Source organism: Mustelus asterias, chromosome 25 (genome assembly GCF_964213995.1).
Source record: "Mustelus asterias chromosome 25, sMusAst1.hap1.1, whole genome shotgun sequence".
NCBI classification, from domain to species: Eukaryota; Metazoa; Chordata; class Chondrichthyes; order Carcharhiniformes; family Triakidae; genus Mustelus; species Mustelus asterias.
Genome location: NC_135825.1, coordinates 56,273,650 through 56,294,993, shown reverse-complemented (window position 1 = coordinate 56,294,993; position 21,344 = coordinate 56,273,650). Strand labels below are relative to the sequence as shown.

Here is a 21,344-nt window from a genome sequence, read left to right as displayed (position 1 = left end):
TCTCTGACAGCACCTCCCAGGCCTACAATCTCCAGCACTGAAAAGGACAGAGGCCAAAGTAATAACTACCAAATCAAACCAACATATCCGGTGGAAGTTTACTGGTTCTCCCTGCCCATTGATGGGAGGAGCAAGACGGTAAAATCATATAAAAGCTAAGAACTTAGGATCACGCCCAGTTTCTCAGTTCTCGGGATTTTATGGGAGTCGGAGTTCCGGCTCGGTCAGCGTCTTGCCGGGAATGAGCAAGAGATTGAATAATTTATTTAAATATGTAAGGGGAAGTTTCTTGCTTCCTACCAGCATAAAAGACAAGCAGACATGAGTACAGTACAAAAGGCAACACAAACTTTATTCCCTGTCCAAAATAAAAACCACAGGCCTGGGGGAAGGCAGCTGCGAGCCAACTGCTTCCCTAGTGTGTGCTTTACAATTTATAGGGTTTTGAACTTCACGCCAAATGTATGGGAATGGGCTCATTCAAAGCAGTTGCTGATAACATGAATGGGACCCTCGTGGGTTATTGTCATTCACTACAAGTTATGTGAGTTGCTGACAACATTTCCCATCATTCATTACCGGGCAACATACATTTGATATAAACGCGTAAAATGTCCGTGATATTAAGCATAAAAGTCGTCTTAAGCATAAAAGTCGTCACCTTCAACCCCTCCTCTTGTTCCTGGGCGCTGTCCTTGCGCCCCAGTGAGCACCCCATCTTGATTGAAGAGTTTGATGATTTCTTAGTGGAGATTCCAGAGTGTTTAAAAGATGTTCAGTAGTTCGTCAAAGAGTCTTTGCTTTCCTTCAGTTGACAGACCTGGCATGATCCGTGCTCCTCTGAGCTCCAATGATGGGTGTCAGCTGGGGGTATCTCCATGGCGGTCTTTAAATAAATGTTGTCGCTGCCTGGGCAGTGTGGTCACGGAGCTGCGGTGGAGAAGGGGTCTCGGTGCGATACGCGGCGACAGCAGTTAACCTGGGCACAAAACCTTTACAAATTGCACCTACACAGACTGACAGCACACAGCAAGCAATGACTATGCCAATTAGAACCATGGCTCCCTGTATTAAAAATGTCCCCCATGAGCCCCCCATCAGCCAATCCATCCAGCTGCTGTTGGGGATCTCATATAGTTTTGTCACTTCGTTGTGAATGTGTTCCACTAGATTGGTGAGGTTCTCTGAGGTGTCAGGGATGTATGTACAGCATTCTGTTCCTATTAAGGCGCAGGTACCTCTCTTACTCACAAGGAGATAATCTAAGGCTAGGCGGTTCTGTAGGGCTGCTGTCCTAAGGGCTATCAGCTCACTGTTTACCTCTGCCACAGCCTCCGCAGTAGCATTAGCAACTTCTTCCAGAATGCGACCTTCTTTTTGTACTCGTGCTGTGAGTTCGCCCATCTGTAATCCTCGCCCTCCCAGGGAAGGGAAAAGGACTCCCAGGTATGGAAAGACCCTCCTCCCCTGCCTACCCCCCTTCCATCGGGGATGGTCCTTTAGGGTGGGGATGTGGTGTATGTAGGGAATAGCATAGCCTAGATAGCATGTCCCTGTCCCTGTCCAATCATGGGGTAACCAAGGGTATGCCCTGGGACCGCAGACAAAGTAAGTTCCATTATAGGCAGCAGGGCTGTTTAAAATTCCTGGCTGCAGAAGGATCTGCGCCGTGCTGTTTGGTGCACACTGGACTCTAAGGGAACTATCAGGTGCTGCTGGAGTAATGTCGAAGGCCTGGTTACAGTCGCTCTTCCCTACTCTGAGGGCCCTGCCTGTCCCTGTTTTGAATATACAGACTGGCCCGATTGGGCGCCCTATCCCAGTGGTGTTTGTCAGGGTCAGGGAGGGTGGCTGGTGTGTGCGGTCGTAACCCGGCAGTCGCCATTTACCGAGTGTCCCTGCCTTGCACCCAGCAGACTGTAGTTTCTCCTGTGTAGATTTAAGGTGGTGCGTGAGGCTCCTGTCGGCTTCCTGTATAACCCACTCTACGGTCTCTTGGGCTGTTAAAGGATTGGCCTGAGGGGGATTCCACCTTTGGAATGTATTGGAATGTGGGTACATATCCAGCATTTAGATGCATTCCATTTCTCAACATATACACGCGACATATACAAGTATGTATTTACATTCAACTCATGTCGGTAACGGTTTGAGAGACAATCTCCCCTGCTAAGCAGTAAAGCATAAAAACAAACAGCGATTATACATCTTCCTGTCCGGTGCTGTGACCTGCCCGAAAAACAGCTACAATGAGCTTGGAGGTACAATTATTATTATTAGACTCGCGTTACTGGATCATTGCCGTCTTCACATCTTTTTAGTTGTGTCCAATGCTTCCATTGCCCCTTTCCCCTGATTTCAACGCAGGCGCAGGTATCCCCACTAATGAGGACTCGGTGTGGGCCCGACCACCGGGGGCGCTAGACCAGGCCTTTCAGGTAGCAATTTAACCATTACTTGGGATCCTGCTTTTGGCACCGTGGCCTGTTCAGGGTACTGCCTTTCTTTATCTTTAAGTTCCTGCTGTTCTCTCGCTTGCTGTCTCATTTCTTTTAGCTGCTCACTCAGTTCTAAGACATATCTGCTGATTTTGTCTTTTAAGGGTCCCAAATCTTCCCCTCCGGTAATGATGCCTTGGGGTAATTGCATGGCCCGCCCGGTCATCAGTTTGTAAAGGGTTAATCCCGTAACGCGATTTGGGGATGAGTTTCATAAGCACAGTGGGTCGGACTTCTGTCCACCTGCTGTGTTTTTCAGGTAAAGCCTTTGCGAGTGCGGACTTCAGGGTCCGATTCATCCTCTCTACCATACCTGAACTCTGTGGATGGTCGGGGATGTGGAACTTCTGCTTTATTCCCATCCACTCGCACGTCTTTGTCATAACCGTTCCCGTGAAGTGGGTGCCCTGATCGGAGTCGATCTGCAAAGGGACCCCCCCCATCTGGGAATTACTTCACTCGCTGGGATTTTTGCCACAGTGGAAGCAGTGCGATCCCGGGTGGGGAAGCAGTGCGATCCCGGGTGGGGAAGCAGTGCGATCCCGGGTGGGGAAGCAGTGCGATCCCGGGTGGGGAAGCAGTGCGATCCCGGGTGGGGAAGCAGTGCGATCCCGGGTGGGGAAGCAGTACGATCCCGGGTGGGGTAGCAGTGCGATCCCGGGTGGGGAAGCAGTGCGATCCCGGGTGGGGAAGCAGTGCGATCCCGGGTGGGGAAGCAGTGCGATCCTGGGTGGGGAAGCAGTGCGATCCCGGGTGGGGAAGCAGTGCGATCCCGGGTGGGGAAGCAGTGCGATCCCGGGTGGGGAAGCAGTGCGATCCCGGGTGGGGAAGCAGTGCGATCCCGGGTGGGGAAGCAGTGCGATCCCGGGTGGGGAAGCAGTGCGATCCTGGGTGGGGAAGCAGTGCGATCCCGGGTGGGGAAGCAGTGCGATCCCGGGTGGGGAAGCAGTGCGATCATCGGGTGGGGAAGCAGTACGATCCCGGGTGCGGTAGCAGTGCGATCCCGGGTGGGGAAGCAGTGCGATCCCGGGTGGGGAAGCAGTGCGATCCCGGGTGGGGAAGCAGTGCGATCCCGGGTGGGGAAGTAGTGCGATCCCGGGTGGGGAAGCAGTGCGATCCCGGGTGGGGAAGCAGTGCGATCCCGGGTGGGGAAGCAGTGCGATCCCGGGTGGGGAAGCAGTGCGATCCCGGGTGGGGAAGCAGTGCGATCCCGGGTGGGGAAGCAGTGCGATCCCGGGTGGGGAAGCAGTGCGATCCCGGGTGGGGAAGCAGTGCGATCCCGGGTGGGGAAGCAGTGCGATCCCGGGTGGGGAAGCAGTGCGATCCCGGGTGGGGAAGCAGTGCGATCCCGGGTGGGGAGCAGTGCGATCCCGGGTGGGGAAGCAGTGCGATCCCGGGTGGGGAAGCAGTGCGATCCCGGGTGGGGAACGCTTCCACCCAGCGGGTGAATTGGTCAGTTATGACTAAACAATATCTCTTGCCCCCAGAAGCAGGAAGTGGGCCTGTGAAATCTGTCTGGAGATTTTCCCACGCCCCCCGGGGTCTTGGCTGGTGAGCCATTCGGGTCTTTATGGGTCACCCGGGGTTGTGCTGCGCGCGTGTGAGACATCGCTGACAGTATTTAGCTCTGTCTCTTCCCATCCCCGGCCACCACCAATCCCTACTCAGGAGATGGTTGATGGCGTTTCTGCCGGTGTGATCACGGCCATGGTTTAACTGCAGCAGGGTGCGCCTGATGCAGTCTGGGGCTATTACCTTTCTTTCCTTCCTCCAGACACCCTGGGCATCTGGTTTCCCGCCCCTTTCTTCCCAGACCTGCTTCTCTGCCTCGGGGGTGTCCCGGTGTAACTGGACTACATCCACACTATCTGTGGTGATTAGCTGTTGGGAGAGTGTGACTTAAAACCTGCTGCGCTGCCTTATCAGCTGCAGCGTTCCCTGCTTGTTCTGGAGTTTCTATTTTCTACGCGCTTTGACTTTAATTACTGCTGCTTCTTTGGGCAGCTTTGAGGCGCGGGATAGAGCTTCAATCCTTCCCTGGTGCTTTGTCCTGTCCCCTTCCAATGTGACAATCCCCCTGCGATCCCAGGGGGTCATACAGTCGTGTATGACTCCGAACGCGTATTGGCTGTCGGTATATACATTCACGGTTTTGCCCTCTGCCAGGGTCAGGGCCTGAGTTAAAGCCTCTAATTCTGCGACTTGAGCTGACAGGGTGCTGTCTAATCGTCCTGAGGCTACCACTTCTAACTTGTCGTTAACTACTGCCCACCCTGTTTTGGGGGCACCGTCAATATATTTCCTGGACCCATCTACATAGAATGTTATATCTACCTGTCCTGAGGGGAGCTCTTCCACTGGGGCTGCGTCTACCTCCAGGTCGATTTCAGCGCACACGTGATTCACCAGTGGCTAAAATCCCTGCAGCGGGGTTTACTCCTGTGTCCCTTATTATGGTGACTGATCGATCTTTGGGGAGCAGAACTGATTCCCACTTAGCTCTCCTTACATTAGAGACTGCTCTGAGCTCACTATTGTTAAGCATTTCAACGATGGTTTGCCTGGTGTGGATTTCCCCCGCCATGACCGTGGGCTCGCTAATACTAACTGCCCATGCAGCACAAGTCAAGTACTGCAATGCAGCGGGACAAGCCGGCTGCCACTGGTGACTACTGTGTGGAGCAGTAAGCTACGGGTCGCAGGGTGTCCCCATGTGTTTGGGTTATTACTGCGGCATAGAATCCCTCCTCATTCTCACAAAGATATGGAAGGGCTTCCTCGGGTCAGGTAAACCGAGACTCGGAGCTGATATAAGGGCTTGTTTTAACCTTGCATAAGCTCCCTCCTGTTCGGGTCCCCATTCCATCAGTTTGCCCCCCGGGCCTCCCCCCTTTACTAGCCGCTGTATGGGCTCGGCTAAGGTTGCGAAATTGGGGATAAAGGTTCGGCTGTGGTTGAACAGTCCCAAAACCTTGCGGACTCCCCTCAGGGAGACTGGCCTGGGCATGACCTGGATGGCAACCCCCCTCTCGTGAGGCATGGTCCCAGTACCCTGGGATATCTCCTGTCCTAAGTACAGGACAGTGTCTTGTCCTATCTGGGCCTTTTTGGGGTTCACCTTCAACCTGCCCCGTTCTAAGGCTCACAGCAGCTCAATTAGGGCTGCAGCATGTCCTCGCCTGTCTTCTGAGGCAATTAGGATGTCGTCCACATACTGAAGGGCAGTGCAGCGGTAGGGGGTGAGATCTACTCCCTCTAATATCTTATTCATAACCTGGTGGAGGATGGCAGGGCTGTTATGGGACCCCTGAGGGAGTCTCGTCCAGGTATAGTGCTTTTCGCCCACAGTGAATGCAAATTTGTCCTGAGACTCCGTGTCTAACGGCACCGACCAGAAGCCGTTTGCTATGTCTAACACTGTGAAAATACTATACTTAGGGCCCAATCCATTCAGGATTGTGGAGGGGCTTGCCACTATGGGATGTACTTTTGGGGTGACTTTGTTTAGCTCCGTATAATCGATTGTTAAACGGAAGGTTTTATCGGGCTTTGCTACTGACCATACTGGGGAGTTTGTGGTACTAGTAGCGGAGCGTATTACCCCCCTCTCTTCTAGGTCCTGTACAATAGCCCGCACGGCTTGGTATGCCTCCGGCTTTATGGGGTACGGTCTGTGGTCTGGGCCGGGGACGTGGACCGGACCCATAAGGACCTTTCCTGTGTCCTGCTTATCCCTGGCCCATACTCCTGCCAGTACTTTACAAATTATTCCAAAAGGCTGGGGCTCTGTGTCCCAGTCCCTCTGAAACATTTTAACACTCCCGATCGTTGCGATGTTTTGGCAGGGTTGGTGGAGCTTACATTTGTTCCCATTACTGTGGGGCCAATGAATCTTATGATTCCTTGGGTCGATGAGTATGCTTAATTCCTCTCAAATATCCATTCCTAGCACGGTTCCCTCGTTATTCTGGCACAAAGAACTGGACCGGCACCAGTTGCCCTGCTACCTCTAAGACTATCATCTTGCTCTTGTAAGCCTTAATACGAGTTCCCCCCACCCCTGCTATGTGGGTGTAATCCTTGGTCACGGGAAGGGGTAGGTCGGTCAGGGATACAGAGGCTCCTGTGTCTACTAACATTTCGCAAGGCAGGCCCCCCAGGAGGGCAGGCATGTAGACACGGTTGTCTCCCTCCGTGTCTATGGGAGCCGCCTGTGCTCATGCCTTCCCCTGGTCCCTCAGCCAGTTCAGGAAGGCTTCCTGCAAGTCTAAGTGGGTTTCGGGCTCGGGATTTAGCCTGCACTGCTCAGCTGAGTGACCTGTTCTGCCACAGGCCCCACAAGTTTGTCCAGGTTCTGATTGACAGTGCCTCGCTATGTGCCCGGGTCTTCCGCAGCGGAAGCACTTAGCTGTTGGTTTAAAGTTAGGGGCACCTGTTTTTGCAGAGGCTGTCCGGGACCTGGGTGCGGTTCAGTTGCTCCCTGCCCCGGCCCTCATGTCTACCCGGCTTGCCCACTGCACTGCGGTATCGTAGGTGTCTGCAGTGACAATACCTAATTTTAAAACTTCCTGATGTGTCGGGGAAAGCCCGTCTAAAAACATTTGGATGTACGGGGCATCGTTAGGGTCGGGGTTTTCCTGTCCGGACGACTCACAATAAGCCTCATACAGACGAGCAGCACAGTTGCTGCTGGATTCTCCCTTTTCCTGTCCACAGGGTTGGATTTTTCCCCAGTTGGTGGGAGGTTTTCCCAGAGCTGTACAGACTGCGCATTTAAAGGCATTATATGCTTCCCTTTGGATCGCCCTGGAGGCATTGTTAGGGACTCCGTTCGCCCATGCCCCATCCTGGATGGTGGAGGTGGCAGGGTTCTCCGGGTCAGCGCCGGTTAGAGTCTTCCATTTATCTGAGGGGCACTTCGCTCTGACTATCTGGTGGATATCACGGGCGCGGAGATCGTGGACATCCCACATCTCCTCAAGAGTCCTCCAGAACTCTGTATTTTTACTTCGGGTGCGCAGAGCACCTAACTCCTTTAGGAGAGTCTGCTTTTCTAAGGGAGTGAATGCTTTCTAGTGATCCTGGCCATTAGCTGTCCTCTGTACCGGGGCACATTCCTGAACACTGCCGGGTTCGTACTCGGGTGGTGCACTGGGAAGTGCGGGGTACACCGAAGACATGGTGGGCTCCGGGGCGCTAATTTTACGGGGCTCGGCTCGTAACTCAGTGATCCGAGCCTCTAAACTTGCAATACTCTTGTTCTTTTCCTCTATCTTTTCCTGGTAAACCTGGTTCATACGCACCGCTATCACTAACTGTTTAACTAAAATTACTGCAGCCTTTTTAGAAGCGTCCCACTGGTGGCTATTCCACCATTCCCTTTGTAGGGGGAAGGACGGGCAGAAGTTCCATCCCTCCGTGCACATTTTCCCGATTAGTTTCTGCTGTTTCATCCCAAATGCTCGGCTAAGAGATCCTTCTGGCCCCCATTCCAGTGAGAGGCTGTCCTCTTGCTCCCTTCCTCCCCCGACGTATGCGCAACCTACTTCGGAATCTCTGTCCTGGGGTAATCTTTCCTCGGGCTCTCCTTCATGGGGCATTCTGTCTCTCTTTCTCTCTCTCTCTCTCTTGTCTTTCTGTACATTTCGTGTTCTCCCTAGCCCGTGCCCCGTTCCTATTGTGAGTGCTTCTGGAATCTGTCAACCCTTTCGGTTCCCTAAGTTCCTGGCTGGCAGAGGTGTGCCCAACCTACCCGCCCATCCAATAAAGCCTTTTTCTTTATCCCCCTTATTGGCGCACCGGGTGGTGAGCAGAGACATGAAGACCTGCCATGACAATGGTCCACCTCTTGCGGACGCTTACAAGTCCCTCTCACAATAGGTAGCCGACAGCAGTGTACCTGACCGTGTTACAAATTTAAAGTTCTGAATCAGTGAAATTTGTGCAGTAGCCAATCAGTGTAAGTGCACTTTTTGTACCCACTCAGTCTACAAGCTGGTATCCATAAGAACATAAGAAATAGGAGCAGGAGTAGGCCATCTAGTCCCTCGAGCCTGCCCCTCCATTCAATAAGATCATGGCTGATCTGAAGTGGATCAGTTCCACTCACCCGCCTGCTCCCTATAACCCCTAATTCCCTTACCGATCAGGAATCCATCTATCCGTGATTTAAACATATTCAATGAGGTAGCCTCCACCACTTCAGTGGGCAGAGAATTCCAGAGATTCACCACCCTCTGAGAGAAGAAGTTCCTCCTCAACTCTGTCCTAAACTGACCCCCCTTTATTTTGAGGCTGTGCCCTCTAGTTCTGGTTTCCTTTCTAAGTGGAAAGAAGGTTGGAGGAAGTCACCTCGTGGTCCCAACGGCGCTTGGATCCTTCCGGAATCTGGCGGTCTGAAATTGACTTCTCACCCACTTGATCCTTGTCACCGTGGGTCCAGCGAGTGGTCTCTTCCTCCCGGGTTTCGGCACCAAACTGTAAGGGGAAGTTTTTGCTTCCTACCAGCATAAAAGACAAGCAGACAGGAGTACAGTACAAAAAGGCAACACAAACTTTATTCCCTGTCCAAAATAACAAACCACAGACCTGGGGGAAGACAGCTGCTAGCCAACTGCTTCCCCCGGCCAGTGTGCGCTTTACAATTTATAGGGTTTTGAACTTCGCGTCAAACGTATGGGAATGGGCTCATTCAAGCAGTTGCTGACAGCATGAATGGGACCCACGTGGGTTATTATCATTCACTACAAGTTATGTGATCAGTACCTACTAAATCAAATAACACAAAGCAGTGACACAATAGCGAAGTATTGAAAAGCCATTCTAGATAGGTGGGGTTGATCTGTGGCTAATGGTGAAGTGATCCTATTTCCCCTGGGCTGATCTTTTTCTGGAGGGTTCCCTTTGTGATTTGAACTTCTTGCATAATCTAATCAGTTGAGCTATTGTCTCTGTTTTCCCTGCCTGGAGTCTAAAGTGATTAAGACTGTCTGAAGTGATTAGGGGGTGCAAGGAGCCTCTCCATGAGTCATCGCATTGCTGTGAGCTGCTGACAACATTTCCCATCATTCATTACCGGGCAACATAAATTTGATATAAACGTGTAAAATGTCCGTGATATTAAGCATAAAAGTCGTTCCCTTCAACATATATTTAAATTTCCATCTGTTTAGTGAGCCCAGCGCTCAAGCGTCCGGGTTCACTTGCCTTTATGGCCTCGCCTCGGGTGAGGTTCTCTCCGGCGGGGAAAACACCTGCTCCCAATGAATGGGGAACAGACGTGTTGGCCTCGCTGGTGGAACCGGAGGCTATTGAGGCCCCCCGGGGATGATGAGGGCAAGGCGGGCGCCCCTTGGGCAGTGCCAGCCTGGCACCTTGGTACTGCCAGCCTGGCACCTGGGCAATGCGCAGCGACCACCATGTAACTGCCCACTGGACAGTGTCAGGGGGCAGGGTCTATTGGGGTGGGGCCTGATTGGTGGGGCGGGGCATGAAGGGGGCAGGGCATGAAGGGGCAGCCCAATTGGGGGAGAGGGGAGCCTCTGCGCACTCTGCAATGGGATCAGATCGGGGGGGGCAGGGAGGCACGATCATTCTGGGCAGCTGGGAGAGGCAGCCGGGGCTTGATGTCCATGCGTTGTAGGACTCGGGATCAGCTGTGGGCCCCGTTGATCGCAGGGGGTGGAGATTTGTTCAGGCTGGCTCCAGCAGCAGGGGCCTGACAACTCTCTCTCTGTCAGACCCCTGCTGCTGAAATTGCACATGTGTAGCATCAGAGGTCTGCACATGCGCAGTAGCTCTCTCTACAGTCTGGCTGGTGGATTAAGCCCCACCCACTGCCTGCAGCAGCTGGAAACAGTCTACACCATTTTTTCAATTACTAAGCGCATAAAAACGGGTGTGAAAACTTGCCCAAAAAAACGGATAGGGAATTCTTCCATTTTCCCGCTAGCTGGACACTTAGAATCATCCCGTAAAATTCTGCCCATCATCATTTTTGGATATATATCACAATTCCTTAATCCATTGGGTCAAAATTCTGGAACTGCTTACCCAACAATATTGTAGCAGCCTTATCATTAAACTGCAACAGTTCAGGGACAAGGTCTAACATCACCTTCAAAGCACACTCCTTCTTGAGTTCTCTGCCTGAAGGCAAGTCCAGCCCACAGCACCATACCTCTACCAGGGGTAAGGCAAGGAGGCAGCTCCCAAGTCCACCCCAGCCAAAACAGGAATCAAACCTTTGCTATTGGCATCAATCTGATCTACATGAGCCACCCCCACCATGACTGTCCAGGAATCTCTGCCCCTCTCACCCCCTGCCATTGGCATGTTTGGAAGGATTTGCAAGTTGATACTCAACTTGTTTAGTCACATTATGAATGCACCTTCTTGGCCGTCAAGACTTGGTGTGGGACTTGAAGTCTCACATCACCAGGTTAATCACCTGAAGAAGGAGCGACACTCCGAAAGCTCGTGCTACCAAATAAACCTGTTGGACTTTAACCTGGTGTTGTGAGTCTTCTTACTGTGCGTACCCCAGTCCATCGCCGGCATCTCCACATCGTGGGACTTGAACCCAAAGCTTCTGGCTCAGAGGCAGGGATGCTACCCACTGCACCACAGGACCTCCCCTCAGCAGAGTTAGGGTTTGACAAAATAACAATCAGGATGGGGTGGGAATTAGAGGGGAACTTGGAGCTAATGATGTTCCCATGACATGTCTGCTTCTTAGTGATCCAGGGAGGAGGCTCAGTTGAGATAACCTTGGTGAGTTGCTACAGTAGATCCTGTAAATTGTGCATGCTGCAACCTGTGTACCAGCGGTACTGGGGATGGTGCTTTTTCCTGGATAGTGTTGAGCTCCTTGAATGTTGTTGGAGCTTACACCTCACCGACAAACAGTGAATATTCCATCACATCCCTGATTTGAGCCCAGTAGATAAATGGCCAATATTAATAGACAATGCCTTGCCACTCAATGCCTTCAGTTTAACGTTGTTCTGTTTCTGACTCTGAAACTTAATTATATCTGTTTACATTTCACTAAAAGTCTTGAATAAAACATACACTTTCTGTAAATGTCACATTACTTAGTCCCTTGGTCACACTTGTTGTAGAGCAGAATACTCTTCTCACAGTGACAATGTCATGAGAAATCGGGTGTACACTCAAAATGGACGATTTTAATAATCACAGGCGCAATATTCATTTTGAGAGTTGATTAAGGTACATTCAATTATTCATGATGTCTGTAAATTCTTTTGCCTTCAGTGTTTAGCTTATTGCTTGTGGGTGAGATTAAAAGGTACTGTTTTGAGCCCCAATGACAAGCTGTCGCTGACCTAAAGAAAAAGCCCAGAATCAACCCACAAATTGAAAATGGTCTGATTCATCCAAGTGCAGAACATGCTAGAATGAGGCTGAGAGCATTAAATACTGTATTTGTGGCACTATTAGTGTGAGTAAAACACACGATGGTCCCCTGAGGTGCACTGGGACAGAGGTATGATTCTATAGACTGGATGCAGCTAACTGTAATGAAAGGCACTGATGTTGCTATTTGTTGGCAATCCAACTTTAAATACATTGCAGTCTATCATGTATAATCTCTTGGTATCCCTGTCTGATGTGGTGTGTGTGTGTGTGTGTGTGTGTGCTGCTAATACATAGCATTAAATAATCTCTTAAACTGCTGCTATGGGTTATGATTACAGAATTCTATTGCTTCCGTTAATCATGGGTTAGGTTAAAGCTGGGCAAACTCATTTACATTTTATAACCATCAGTCCATGGGTGGAATTTGTACAAACAGATAATTCTGGTTTGATTTGATTTGATTTATTATTGTCACATGTATTAACATACGGTGAAAAGTATTGTTTCTTGCGCGCTATACAGACAAAGCATACCATTCATAGAGAAGGAAAGGAGAGAGTGCAGAATATAGTGTTACAGTCATAGCTAGGGTGTGGAGAAAGATCAACTTAATGCAAGGTAAGTCCATTCAAAAGTCTGACAGCAGCAGGGAAGAAGCTGTTCTTGAGTCGGTTGGTACGTGATCTCAGACTTTTGTATCTTTTTCCCGAAGGAAGAAGGTGGAAGAGAGAATGTCCGGGGTGCGTGGGGTCCTTAATTATGCTGGCTGCTTTGCCGAGGCAGCGGGAAGTGTAGACAGAGTCAATGGATGGGAGGCTGGTTTATGTGATGGATTGGGCTACAGTCACGATCTTTTGTAGTTCTTGCAGTCTTGCTCAGAGCAGGAGCCATACCAAGCTGTGATACAACCAGAAAGAATGCTTTCTATGGTGCATCTGTAAAAGTTAATGAGAGTCGTAGCTGACATGCCAAATTTCTTTAGTCTTCTGAGAAAGTAGAGGCGCTGGTGGGCTTTCTTAACTATGGCGTCGGCGCTTTAATTTTATTAAAGTAGTTTGAAACTCTTCTTGAAAGAGCCACGTCTGAGTAGCTAGATGGGTGGAGAACTGGCTTAGCCATAGAAGACAGAGGGTAACAGTGGAGGGGTCTTTTTCCGGTTGGAGCTCTGTGACTAGTGGTGTTCCGCAGGGCTCTGTACTGGGACCTCTGCTGTTTGTGATATATAAATGATTTGGAGGAAGTTGTAGCTGGTGTGATCAGTAAGTTTGCAGACGACACAAAGATTGCTGGAGTTGCGGATAGTGATGAACATTGTCAGAGAATACAGCAGAATATAGATAGGCTGGAACATTGGGCAGAGAAATGGCAGATGGAATTTAATCCAGATAAATGCGAAGTGATGCATTTCGGTAGATCTAATGTAAGCGGGAGCTATACGATAAATGGCAGAACCATCAGGAGTACAGACACACAGAGGGACCTGGGTGTACAAGTCCACAGATCCTTAAAGGTGGCAGCACAGGTGGAGAGGGTGGTGAAGAAGGCATATGGCATGCTTGCCTTTATTGGACGGGGCATAGAATATAAAAGTTGGCATATGATGTTGCAGCTGTATAGAACGATGGTTAGGCCACATTTGGAATTCTGCGCCCAGTTCTGATGGCCACACTACCAGAAGGACGTGGAGGCTTTGGCTAGAGTACAAAGAAGGTTTACCAGGATGTTGCCTAGTATGGAGGGTCTTAGCTATGAGGAGAGATTGGGTAAACTGGGGTTGTTCTCCCTGGAAAGACGGAGGATGAGGGGCGACCTAATAGAGGTGTATAAAATTATGAAGGGCATAGATAGGGTGAACAGTGGGAAGCTTTTTCCCAGGTCGGAGGTGACGAACACAAGGGGTCACGGGTTCAAGGTGAGGGGGGCAAGGTTCAACACAGATGTCAGGGGGACGTACTTTACACAGAGGGTGGTGGGGGCCTGGAATGCACTGCCAAGCGAGGTGATTGAGGCGGATACGCTGGGATCGTTTAAGACTTATCTAGATAGCCACATGAACAGACTGGGAATAGAGGGATACAAACGAATGGTCTAGTTGGGCACATGAGCGGCGCAGGCTTGGAGGGCCGAAGGGCCTGTTCCTGTGCTGTATTGTCCTTTGTTCTTTTTTGCCTGACTTCAGAAGAGCAGGTGTGAGCTGCACAGTCGAGTTCAATGGGAAGGCAATGCAATCAAGGTCGCTGAAACGAGCACGTTCTCTTCTGGATTCACCAGAGTGAGGTTTTCATATCGAACCCTCACCTCTAACTCCCGGAGTGGACACACATCTCCACTCCTGTCCAAGTGTTTGACCAGTCTCACAACACCAGGTTAAAGTCCAACAGGTTTATTTGGTATTTGCTACCAAATAAACCTGTTGGACTTTAACCTGGTGTTGTGAGACTTCTTACTGTGCTTACCCCAGTCCGACGCCGGCATCTCCACATCAAGTGTTTGACCACAGGCTGATTCTCAGCCCTGGACAGTTTGTCAGTAATGGCGGCACTGTAATTAATCAGAGTGAAATTAATCGGAGCTGTAAAATGAACAGGCCAGCAATCACGGGATGTCAACTGCCAACAACTGACTTTTGTTTTTAAATCTTGTTTAATGCACAGTTTCATAAAAATAGCCAGTTGTCGGTGTGAGTGCTAAAGACTCTGGATCCATGCTTTAGATAGGATTCTCTTAAACTGCTGCTATGAGTTATGATTACGGAATATATTTCAGGATTCACTGATTGCTGTGATGGAATGGCCCACATCCCAGATCACCCTCTGCCCGCTTGCCTAAGTGGCCATTCCTCAGCCTAAGTTATTTAATTACCATAAGTATAGTGTTTAACTTGGACAATTGCACAAAACAGTTGATATCAATGGAAAGAATGCATTTTTTGGGGTGTATAGTGGGGGCTTTAAACCCCCCAAAGTTAAGAGTTAGGACCATAGGAATGTGAGACCATTCAGCCCATTGATTCTGTTCCGCTGTTCACTGTGGTCTGATCGCCTACCTCAGCACCATTATCCACACCCATTGATGTCATTAGTCTCTAGAAGTAAATCGATTTCAGTTTTGAACATGGTCAGTGATTGGGCTTCCACAACCTTCTGGGCGAGAGAATTCCAAAGGTTCAGCACCCTCTGTGTGTAGAAATTCTTCCTCATCTCCATCTTAAGTGGCCTCCCCCTTATCCTGAGGTTATTTTCCTTGTTTTTAGACTCACCAGCTGGGGAAACATCTCATCAACCTCCACCTGTCATGACCTGCAAGAAATTTGTAAGTTTCAATGAGGTCATCTCTCATTCTTCGAAACCCAAGGGATGAGAGACCCAGTCTCCTCAAACTCCCCACAAAAAACAATCCTGCCATCTCAAGGATTAATCTGGATAGCCTCCACTGCACTCCTTCATGTCACTGTCTAAGCATATGTTCTGTTTCATACAGGTGGACGGCACAATGGCACAGTGGTCAGCATTGCTGCCTCACAGTGTCAGAGAACCAGGTTCAATTCCGGCCTTGGGTCACTGCCTATGTGGAGTTTGCAAATTCTCCCCGTGTCTGCGTGTGTTTCCTCCGGGTGCTCCGGTTTCCTCCCACACTCCAAAGATGTGTGGGTTAGGTTGATTGTAAGAAGCCTCACAACACCAGGTTAAAGTCCAACAGGTTTATTTGGTAGCGCAAGCTTTCGGAGTGCCGCTCCTTCTTCAGGTGAGTAGGAGTTCTGTTCACAAACAGGGCATATATAGACACAAACTCAATTTACAAGATAATAGTTGGAATGCGAGTCTTTACAGGTAATCAAGTCTTAAAGGTACAGACAATGTGAGTGGAGAGAGAGTTCAGCACAGGTTAAAGAGATGTGTATTGTCTCCAGCCGGGACAGTTACTGAGATTTTGCAAGCCCAGGCAAGTCGTGGGGGGTTATAGATAGTGTGACATGAACCCAAGATCCCAGTTAAGGCCGTCTTCATATGTACAGAACATTTAGGTTGATTGGCCATGCTAAATTGACCCTCGTGTCAGGAGGATTAGCAGGCTAAACGTGTGGGGTTACGGGAATAGAGCCTGGGTGGGATTTTGATCAGTGCAGATTCGATGGGCCGAATAACCTCCTTCTGCACTATGGGGATTCTATGATGTGATTACTGGATATAATGTCAATAATTTATAATGGAGCAAACTGAGCCAATCCAGATCAGTTGTGAGGAGTTCAAGTCTAGTTATAGGAAGAAAAATAAGTTCAATTGAATCAAGTTTGAATCCTGTACAAAGGCAGGTATTTAGATGTAATCTTTATTGAGAAACCTTCGATGGTCGAGTCACACTTGTTTAGGATGATATGATAGATAACTTGATCATTGGTAATGATGACATCATGTACAAAAGGTTAGAATCGGGATTACTTTTTCTTATCCGATGATCTTTGTTTCTGAGGATAATTTTCATTCAGTGAAGAAAACATGACAGCTTACAAGCCTGTGGCCCAGGTTTGACCTGTGTACAGTTGTCTGCTTTTGTGGACTTTAATCAGCACTGATGCTGCCTCTAATCCTGTTGTAAACATTGGATGTTGAAATATCCCCAAAGGATTGGATTCTGCTATATGTGCCAGGTCCATCCAGAGTGAACAGTATTTGATCAACTCAGTAAAACGGCATTACGGAGAAGCTCAGAGCAGCTTTGAAGGCTACCTCGGGCGTAGCGGAGTGCCAGGGCATCCCAGAACCTGAACTACATCAACCTGATTGCAAAGAAGAGATTGTAAAAATGGGGGAAGATTCCGAAAAGTGTGCGTCTGCGAGCTACGGGAAGAGGTGGGTGAAAAATTCCAGAGTATATTGAAAGAGTGCAGGTGAGGGGGAGGGGCAGGAAGGGGGAGGTAGTGGTAGAATGACAAAAGTGGCTCCTGTAAACGGTTAGGGAATGGAAAGGAATCCCTGTGACATTATGTGTACAATTTTATAACTATTTACTAGATTTAGTGATAGAGACTTCTGGAACATAACCACAATACCCAGCAATTTCCACACCAGCAACAAAGAATAATCTCCCCTGTGTTTGCCACCGCCTTACAATCTATGGAATATTGAATGGACTTGCAGTCAAAGTCCTGAGGTGCCTGTGTCGGGTTGCACTTTCAGTGTAATTACATGTCATGGGTCCACATTCAGGGTGGTTTGAGTCGTCAGCTGGTTTGAAACCATTGGCAAGTTTTGTTGGTTTTGCAGGTTATCATGTATATAAACACATACTTGCTTATCCTGAGTGTGGTTAGAATGTGGAATGTGCTACAACCATCAGTCATTGAATCAAATAGAATAGGTAGATTTAAGGGAAAACCAGATAGCACAGAGGAGGGAGAAAGATGGTGCTCAATGAATAGAGTAGGGGGAATGTGTGGAGCAGACTAGTTGGCACAAAGAGCGTATTGCTGGGCTGTAAGGTGGCACAGTGGTTAGCACTGCTGCCTCACAGCGCCAGGAACCTGGGCTCGATTCCCAGCTTGGGTCACTGTCTGTATGGAGTCTGCACATTCTCTCCATGTCTGTGTGGGTTTCCTCCGGGTGCTCCGGTTTCCTCCCACAGTCCGAAAGACATGTTGGTTAGGATGCATTGGCCATGCTCAATTCTCCCTCAGTGTACCCAAACAGGTGCCGGAGTGTGGCGACTGGGAGATTTTCACAGTAACTTCATTGCAGTGTTAATGTAAGCTTACTTGTGACACTAAGAAATAAACTTCTAACTTTTATGTAATTTGATGCGACAGATCATTCACCCTATCAAAAACACACCTTTTGAAAGTTTATTTAATTAGTATCACAAGTATGCGTACATTAACACTGCAATGAAGTTACTGTGAAAATCCCCTTTTGATATGACATTGTAAATTTCTAATGCGGTGGATTCCTGCTAATCCAATTAATCTCCTAAGGGAGGAAGGTAACCACAGGAAACACTCAATAGTCTTTGCAAATAAATGAGCTTTTTAACTAATCTTAGTGGTCTCATTTTAGTAAGGCGTTTGATAAGGTCCCCCATGGTCGGCTTATGATGAAAGTGAGGAGGTGTGGGATAGAGGGAAAGTTGGCCGATTGGATAGGTAACTGGCTGTCTGATCGAAGACAGAGGGTGGTGGTGGATGGAACATTTTCGGATTGGAGGCAGGTTGCTAGCGGAGTGCCGCAGGGATCAGTGCTTGGTCCTCTGCTCTTTATGATTTTTATTAATGACTTAGAGGAGGGGGCTGAAGGGTGGATCAGTAAATTTGCTAATGACACCAAGATTGGTGGAGTAGTGGATGAGGTGGAGGGTTGTTGTAGGCTGCAAAGAGACATAGATAGGATGCAAAGCTGGGCTGAAAAATGGCAAATGGAGTTTAACCCTGATAAATGTGAGGTGATTCATTTTGGTAGGACTAATTTAAATGTGGATTACAGGGTCAAAGGTAGGGTTCTGAAGACTATGGAGGAACAGAGAGATCTTGGGGTTCATATCCACAGATCTCTAAAGGTTGCCACTCAAGTGGATAGAGCTGTGAAGAAGGCATATTGTGTGTTAGCTTTTATTAACAGGGGGTTGGAGTTTAAGAGCCGTGGGGTTATGCTGCAACTGTACAGGACCTTGTTGAGACCACATTTGGAATATTGTGTGCAGTTCTGGTCACCTCACTACAAGAAGGATGTGGAAGCGCTGGAAAGAGTGCAGAGGAGATTTACCAGGATGCTGCCTGGTTTGGAGGGTAGGTCTTATGAGGAAAGGTTGAGGGAGCTAGGGCTGTTCTCTCTGGAGCGGAGGAGGCTGAGGGGAGACTTAATAGAGGTTTATAAAATGATGAAGGGGATAGATAGAGTGAATGTTCAAAGACTATTTCCTCGGGTGGATGGAGCTATTACAAGGGGGCATAACTATAGGGTTCGTGGTGGGAGATATAGGAAGGATATCAGAGGTAGGTTCTTTACGCAGAGAGTGGTTGGGGTGTGGAATGGACTGCCTGCAGTGATAGTGGAGTCAGACACTTTAGGAACATTTAAGCGGTTATTGGATAGGCACATGGAGCACACCAGGATGATAGGGAGTGGGATAGCTTGATCTTGGGTTCTGATAAAGCTCGGCACAACATCGTGGGCCGAAGGGCCTGTTCTGTGCTGTACTGTTCTATGTTCTATGTTCATGTTTTTATCACATTTGGCAAATACCTCACTTTGGCTGAACAGCTGGTTAGTGATGCAGAGCATTTGACATTTGATTTATTATTGTCACATGTATTAACATACAGTGAAAAGTATTGTTTCTTGCGTGTTATACAGACAAAGCATACCGTTCATCGAGAAGGAAACGCGAGAGTGCAGAATGTAGTGTTACAGTCATAGCTAGGGTGTAGAGAAAGATCAACTTAATGCGAGGTAAGTCCATTCAAAAGTCTGACAGCAGCAGGGAAGAAGTTGTTCTTGAGTCAGTTGGTACGTGACCTCAGACTTTTGTATCTTTTTCCAACGGAAGAAGGCGGAAGAGAGAATGTCCTGGGTGCGTGGGGTCCTTAATTATGCTGGCTGCTTTGCCAAGGCAGCGGGAAGTGTAGACAGAGTCAATGGATGGGAGGCTGGTTTGCGTGATGGATTGGGCTACATTCATGACCTTTTGTAGTTTCTTGCGGTCTTGGGCAGAGCAGGAGCCATACCAAGCTGTGATACAACCAGAAAGAATGCTTTCTATGGTGCATCTGTAAAGGTTGGTGAGAGTCATAGCTGACATGCCAAATTTCCTTAGTCTTCTGAGAAAGTAGAGGCATTGGTGGGTTCAAGTCCCTGACTGACTGAGATTATTCATGAAGGTCCACCTCATGTTAAATCAGGTTAAATCACCACCAGTCAGCCCCTCTCAAAGGGGAGAGAGCAGCCTCTGGTCATCTGGGACTGGTGATTTTACCTTTAACATTTGGCAAACACCGTATACCTCTGTCTCTTTGGTAATGGTGCTTAATGAAAAGAAAATGAATTTCTCTAAAACACCCCGGCAGCATTGCTGTCATTAAAATATTTAATTTTCTTTTTAACTTCTGACTGCTTCAACGGGAACCCGCTAATCAGTTCCCGCACCCCATGTGGTAGTGCAAATGATGTGCATCTGTGTAAGTATCCTTATTATGCATTCATTAACATTGATAATGAGCTCTCCAACCTGTCTTTATAACATTGCACAAGAAGCTCGCAGGAAAGCGTCAAAGGACAAATAGAAATCTTCCAAGGCTGCATCTGTTTGCCTGCTGCTTAATGGAAAGCGGTTTGGCATTTGACTATAATGTGAGCTGGAATCCTGCTCGCTCCTGATATGATATTTTAGTAAAGATTCTACATCTCTGTAGGCCACAGCGTGCACTGGGACTCTGTTCTTTCCTGCTTTGCTCCACTGGTTCAAGTGTACTCTTCTGATATTCTATTTATGCTGATTGCTTTAATTTAGTATGACAAGACTAGGGAGTTGGAAGAAAGAAATAATTCATATCCTGCTGTTAGATAACCTTTCCTGCCAACAGAATTATTGATAAACCATTATTTTTAGACTTGTGTTTAGGTTAGACCACATCACAGCAATTTAGAAGTGGATATGGTATACACCCAATTTAATTTCTGATGCGTCGAATTTCCACACGGGGCACCTTATTTGCTACGCCTCTCGACATATTGGAGGCGACATTTTGTCATTTTAAATGTTTTTAAAATAACATTCTCAGGGTGCGGTAAGGTTGCCTCGTTGTCCTAGATACAACTGAGCCATTTGCTAGGTCACTTCAGGCAGCAGTTAAGAGTCAACCATGTTGATTTGGGAATGGAGTAGGATTGTGCAATAAGCCAGTCAGGGTAAAAAACAAAAGCCTTTATTAGTGTCATAAGTAGGCTTACATTAACACTGCAATGAAGTTACTGTGAAAATCCCCTAGTCAACACACTCCGGCACCTGTTCGGGTACACTGAGGGAGAATTTAGCATGGCCAATGCACCCTAACCAGCACGTCTTTCAGACCGTGGGAGGAAACCAGAGCACCCGGAGGAAACCCACGGGGAGAAGGTGCAGACTCCGCACAGACAGTGACCAAAGCCGGGAATCGAACCCGGGTCCCTGGTGCTGTGTTGCAGCAGCGCTAACCACTGTGCCACCCATTTCGTTCCCAAAAGATCGTTTACGAAAGAGTTGAGTATGTATGGCAATTTAAAACTTTCAGTGGCATTTCCAATTTTTTATTAAACTGAAATCAAATTCTGAAGCTGTCATGGGACTTGTACTCACATTCTCTGCGATATTGATCAAACCTCTGGATTACTAGTTGAGTAACACAACCACTATATTGCTGTAGTGACCTGTTATTGCATTTTGTACACAACAAAACTAGACAGAAGACCATTGTAATGTTAAATCATGTACACTGCAATA

The 21,344-nt window shown here is 48.4% G+C and overlaps 1 protein-coding gene across 2 annotated transcripts in view; it reads left to right on the top strand.

Moving 5' to 3' along the window:
- LOC144479198 (alpha-1,3-mannosyl-glycoprotein 4-beta-N-acetylglucosaminyltransferase C-like) overlaps nt 1-21,344 on the top strand; it is a 188,389-nt gene that overhangs the window by 6,904 nt on the left and 160,141 nt on the right. Inside the window, exon 1 of one of the 2 annotated variants that reach the window (XM_078197852.1) lies at nt 16,555-16,729. The exons of the other annotated variant lie outside the window; for it this stretch is intronic. The gene's annotated coding sequence lies outside the window, so the exon portion shown is untranslated. Of the gene's footprint in view, nt 1-16,554; nt 16,730-21,344 lie in introns of those variants that run through there. 2 annotated transcript variants of the gene reach the window in all.